We start from the raw sequence: 6,106 nt of genomic DNA on the forward strand, positions 1-6,106 counted from the left end.
CAGAATAACAAATTTAACTTTTTACTTCAATAGAAATCAGGCAGGCTCTCTGTGTGTATGCAGTTTTTTGTGATCGTTTACAGTGACCATAGACACTGAAGAGTACTCCAGTTCTTGCTGGTAGGGATAGCACACCAAGTCGTTCCTCTGTGTCCAAAGCTGAGGGCGGAGCGTTGCTCATGTATTGTTGTCAAGAGCCAAGGCATAGGGGTTCCGACTGCCGTAAATGACGCCATGTGCAGCCCACTGGAGAAGCTGCAGATCATCTGCCACATCCAGAAGTTGCTTAACTACACTGTCTTTGATTGCAAGTGTCTGCCTCACAGAGCCTGTGTTGTTTGTTTGGGCAACTACCCGCGGGGCACCGGCTTACTACAGATCTATGAAATCCAGCACGGAGAGGTGGAGCTGCTGAGCGAGCTAGAAAAAGCCCAAGCCCATCAAATGTGGAACATTTGGTGCTTCAGTGCTACAGCATTGGTATCTTGCTACAGGAGATTTTGATGAAAACCTCACTGTGTGGAATTTGAAAGCAGCAGAAATCCCAGTTTACGGTGAAGGAGCACCAGAAATTGTTACTGGGAGCAGAGATGGAACTGTGAAGGTATGGGATACTAGACAAAAAGGTATACCAGTCGCCAACATGGAACCTCGAGAAGGAGAAACTAAGAGAGACTGTTGGACTGTTGCATTCGGACATGCATGCAATCCACAAGAACGTGCTGTCTGTGCAGGATATGACAATGGTGATATTAAGCTGTTTGACCTAAGAACCATGCCTCTTCGGTGGGAAACTAACATTAAGAATGGGGTTTGCAGTGTTGAGTTCGACAGGAAGGATATAATAATGAATAAACTGATGGCCACTTCATTGTAAGGGAAGTTTCATGTTTTTGACATGAGAACCAGGCATCCCAAAAAAGGTGTTGCTTCTCTTGCAGAAAAGGCTCACAAATCCACAGTTTGGCAAGTTCGTCACCTGCCACAGAACAGAGAAATATTTATGACAACAGGATGAGCTGGGAGTCTGCATCTTTGGAAGTATGAGTATACCGCTCAGCGGACGCAGAAAGATTCTGAAGGCGTGGAGGAGGGGGTCGCAGGATCCGTCGCTCTTCTGCAGAATGTAACCTTGTCCACACAGCCCATTGCTAGCATTGACTGGGGCCCTGACAAACAAGGGCTGTATGTATGTCTGCACGTCGTTTGACCAGACCGTGCGAGACGTCATAGTGACTAAACTTAATAAAGTCTAAGGCAGATTGACATCCAGAGAAAGCGCCACCAAAGACTGGAATGAATTCAAGGATTCTTATTTTTTTTTAAGTAGATGTATATGAAATGCTGGTTAATTTTAAACGGAATTACATATGCACATACCTCAGTTGAAAGTTGGACGTTAAAGAGACCTTGTTTGATTGAGAACTTGCTGCCTAGAGGAAGCACCATAAGCAGGAAACCTGTTTTCCTTTGATCCTTTTCAAATGTATATTTCGGGCAAACTTTTACAGATGTTTGTAATTGTGCGGAAGAGGGCACCTTTTCTTACCGTTCAGAATTGCTGTCATGCTGTACGCAACTAATGTGCCCTACAGCCAGAGGCGCAACTAGGGCCAAATTTCGGGCGGGTGCGGGGCTGCGGAAATATTTCAGGGGGGGGGGGCTTATTATTCCATCAACAGGCAGAGTGGAGAGGCAGGGCTTCTAAGAAGCCGTGAAAAAAACACAAAGGCGTCACTAAGAAGCACATGGTCTTTAAAAGACCTGTGAAGTACTCGGTGCGGCTGTGTGTTTCCCGGGAAGCGGTCTCATCCCGGGCTGCCACACAAGAGGGGTGGGAGAGTGGGCTGAAGCCCTTTGACCTTAATGGGCGTTGTGCGCCTGCCTGCGCGTCAGTGCCTGAGAGGCAGGTTTGGACCAGACACCATCACAATGTCAGTGTCCCCGAGAGAGCTGAAGGCAGCAGACAACGCTTTTCTTTAAATTCCATGAGTATGGCACGTCGCACATGGGACGGTGAGATTTTGAGGTGGAGCACGTGCCCCCCTCAAGATGATGGTGCGCCCCCCCCAGGGGGGCGCGCCACACAGATTGAAGAACTCTGCTCTACAATTACTGGTGGCCCTTTGTTGGCATCTCACGTCCGATGCAATATGTAGTAGTTAGTCCTGACTTTATCTTGATGTATTAATACAAACATTAAGATAACCTTTTTAGAGGTTCTCTAATATCCCCTTTTTAGACCCCTAGGTTTGTATGTTGTACATGTAGTTTTTTGAGGGATATAACCTAGGCTGGTCTGTAAACATCCCTCCGGCCCTCCTTAATGTCTTTGTTGTTTATATAACCTATATCGACTGCCAGTTCTGTAGTATCAAAGATCTTGCTACAGCTGAAACTATGTACAGCAGTTTTACCAAATGATCTGCCAAACCAAGATCGGGGTAATAGCCATAAAGCATTAATTGAAGGGTGTGAACAATCCTAATATTGTAGTCGGTACTGAGGAAATCAAAAATTTCATTCCAGAATGTTAGGATTTTCAGGGACAGTGTAATTATATGGGACCAATTGGCGGGAGCAAAATGCCTACATCTAAAGCAGGTAGCAGAAGTATTATCGTACATTTTAGCGATGAGAGCAGGAGTGCGATATAATAACCATTTATTAAAAAAGAGCATTCTGCGCCAGTTGGACCCTCTCAATACACAGAAGTTTAATTTATTTAAGGTTTTCCAAGTATTAAGAGATATATTATGATTCTCATGTTCCTGCCATTTTTTGATTGCTTTTATACTAAGGTCTTTCTCAATGCTCTGAGCAAGACAACGGTTCCATTCCCCTGGCTTTCTAACCAGTGAGGCTACAAAAAGATCATTCCATATCTGATTAGGGGTGCTAATATGTTTAAGATCAAGTAATTTCAGCATTTTGTAAAACCTAATATAAAAGACACTTAACAGGAAGTGTCCTTGAATCAGTCGTGACATCTGTACCGGAGTTATCCATCTGTCATCTCTGAAAAAGTCTGCTAATATATGATACCCTGCACGATGCCAGTTACCTACAATTTCCGAGCTGATTTTTATCTCAGTATGTGCCCCCCCACCTTATACTGAGCTTTCACTTACAACCTGCTGCTACCAATGCCTCGCCTAAGTCTAGCAGGAATAGGCCCATCCCCACTTTGGACAGGTGTATTCCATCGTCTTCAAAGCACCCCGTGCATTTTGCATGCAGCAACCCATGCCTGACAAAACCAAAGCCTCTTTGCTCCGTGAATTTGCGCATCGCGCTGTTCACCCACCTGCGCGAGGTCTCCATGGCATCCCCTGACCGTGCGCCCACCAAAACAACCTAAGCGTAATTTCGGACCACCATATTTCGCAGGACCCAGCATGTTACTCAATTCGCGCAAAGTGCCCCTCATCACATGAAGCAGGTCCCTACACCCTAGGGGAACCAAATCATCTCCTCCTAGGTGTATTACCATTAAGTCGGGTGGCGAGACCCCCCGCCCAGTCTCTGAAGAATTTTTCGCTTCAAGCTATTCCAACGCATGTCGGGTGTCCCCAGCCAAATATCCTTGTTGCTGTGAACCTGTGTTTCCATTTTCTGCTATCAGCCCACTGAGATACCTTCAGGATTCCTGAATGTCCCGTACCTGGTAAATAAAGATGCAGAAGTTTGACACACTGTTTATTATATCCACAAAACTCAATTCTTCAACCACATCAATATCACAATTACATCGACTCTTAAGTCACACAATAATTAGCACATTAAGCTCCAGGACCATTGCTTCATCATGACTCTTATGAACGTATATATTTTCTGTAACAATTTGACTCCCAACGCCCCACTTGTTTTATGTGTTCCACTGGCAAGCCCGCCTGGAAGGCCGTGGTTGCTGCCCCTATTCTAAATGAGTCACTGCAGAAACGCTTGCCCTGGACCTTATTGCCTGAGAGTTTTAACACACCTCCATTATGCACTGTACTTGATATTTGGTCAAAGGGGTACCATCTGCGTGCATCAGGAGGTAACCCTCGCTAGAGGGGCGCAGCGCCAGGTATATCGCGACTAGGCGCACTGGGCAATACTTGGCGATTTCCAGTCTGTTCAACACTATCACTTTCCCTGCCCCATCCTGGTCCATTTTTGATCTCCTCAGCCTTAAAGTTAGGACCTCGTCTGTCAGTACTGCATCCTGTCTGGACAAGGCTATGCCTGATGTGTCCTATTTAGATTTCACCACCAGCTCCCCAATTCTAAATGCTCCGAGGAAAGCCAACACAAAAGTTGCCGAAAAAAGATCTGCTTCAAAAACTGAGTGAGTGGCCCTACCTACCCAATCTAGCATCCCTTGCAGAGTTGCAAAGTCTATAGCTGACCTGGTGTCGGGTGCCCGCGGCTCACTCCTGGCCCAGCCCTTCAGTGCCGACCTTATTAAGAAGGACTTGGTAGGATCTAACTGCCCCCTCAACCTAGCGTGGTGGCTGATTGCTGACAAGTGTCCTGCTATCCACGGTTGTGACTTCCCCTGATCTTTGGCCCACATTATGAAGTCCTGAGTCCTGTTCTTCAGGGAAGGCCTCTCTTGTTCCCAAGCACCGGTTACTGCGCAGAACTTCTCCACACCCGCCCGGTACTGCTTGATCGTCCGAGGTGCCAAGGCCAGCTCATCTAGCAACATCAAACGCCTTTCAGATTCAGTAGGAACCACAGATGTGCTGGGAAAGGGGTCATCACCTCCCTTGCTCGCGGCCACGCCTCCCGAAACCTGTGAAACTGAAAGCGAGAAAGACCATCAGTCGCTATGTTTTGCACCCCTTGTATATGTCACGCTCTACACTCGACGTTGTTCACCAAGCACACCCTCACCAGTTCCCTGAGTAAGCACAAGACTAGCGGGCAGGATGCTGAATGTGAATTGATGGCTTGCAACACTGCCAAATTGTCAGACCAGAACAAGACCCTACGTGCCGCCAGCGCCGCGGGCCAAAGGTGGAATGCCACTAATATCGGGAAGAGTTCTAGGACAGTAAGGCTCGCTGTGATCTTCTTTTTCCACCACACATTGGGCCAACCCTGCATGCACCACTCTGTGTCCAAGATGACCCCAAAGCCCTCTTTTCCTGACGCATCCATGAACAGAGCGAGTTCTGGAGACCCCGCCCAAGGTGCCCTCCAAACCACTGAACCATTGAAGTCTTCTAAGAAGCTTGACCACATTCTTAAGTCCTCCTTCATCCCTCTACTGAGTCTGACTAAGTGGTACCTTCTGTTGACCTTCACTGTAGCCCTGGCAATTCTGAGAGCAAAGACCCTCCCTGCCGGTATGATTCTGGTGGCGATGTTCAGTTTGCCCAGCAAGCCTTGTAAGAAACCTAGTGTCACCATCTCCTAACCCAAAGCTGCCTGGATGTGCTGCGCAAGGTCCCGGACCTTGTCCGCTGGTATCCTGGATTCACCTGCCACCGTGTCAATTTCAATTCCTAGAATGGTCAACACTTGTGCCAGACCCACAGTCTTGCCAGGCACCAGGGGGTACCCTAGGTGCGCAGCCAATAACTCACAATCCCGTAGGGCCTCGCTACACTCCTGTGACCCATCACTCCCGATGAAAAGGAAATCGTCCAGGTAGTGAGACACCCCTCTGACCCCATAACTTGACTGAAGAGCCCACTGAAGGAAACTGCTGAAAGCCACAAAGTACGCGCATGACACCGCACAACCCATGGGCATGTATCGGTCGTAAAAGTACTGGCCCCCTAGCTTGAAACCTAGCTGGTGTTGGCTGCTCGGATGCACTAGTAGTAACCGGAAAGCCGACTCAATGTCCGCTTTGGCTAACCATGCCCCCCTGCCTGCCCTCCTGACTAAATCCAAAGCCACGTCCAGAGTAAAATACTTGACCGAGCAAGTTCCTTCCTCCAAACCATGGTTGACAGAGGCCCCATCGGGGGTGAGAGAGGTTGTGAATTAAGCAGAAAGCCCCAGGCTCTTTCTTGGGTACCACTCCCAGAGGGGACACCACACAATTGTCCAAAGGTGGCCTCAAAAACCGGCCCGCGACTCTCCCCAGTAACCTCTCCTTATTCAC

At 48.0% G+C, this 6,106-nt stretch overlaps 1 pseudogene; it reads left to right on the forward strand.

Annotated features, from left to right (window-relative positions):
• Positions 1 to 234: 234 nt before the first annotated feature.
• On the forward strand, positions 235 to 1,256 carry LOC147692321 (dynein axonemal assembly factor 10 pseudogene; annotated as a pseudogene).
• The last annotated feature ends 4,850 nt before the right edge of the window (positions 1,257 to 6,106 follow it).

This window comes from Lissotriton vulgaris, chromosome 9 (genome assembly GCF_964263255.1).
Source record: "Lissotriton vulgaris chromosome 9, aLisVul1.2, whole genome shotgun sequence".
NCBI classification, from domain to species: Eukaryota; Metazoa; Chordata; class Amphibia; order Caudata; family Salamandridae; genus Lissotriton; species Lissotriton vulgaris.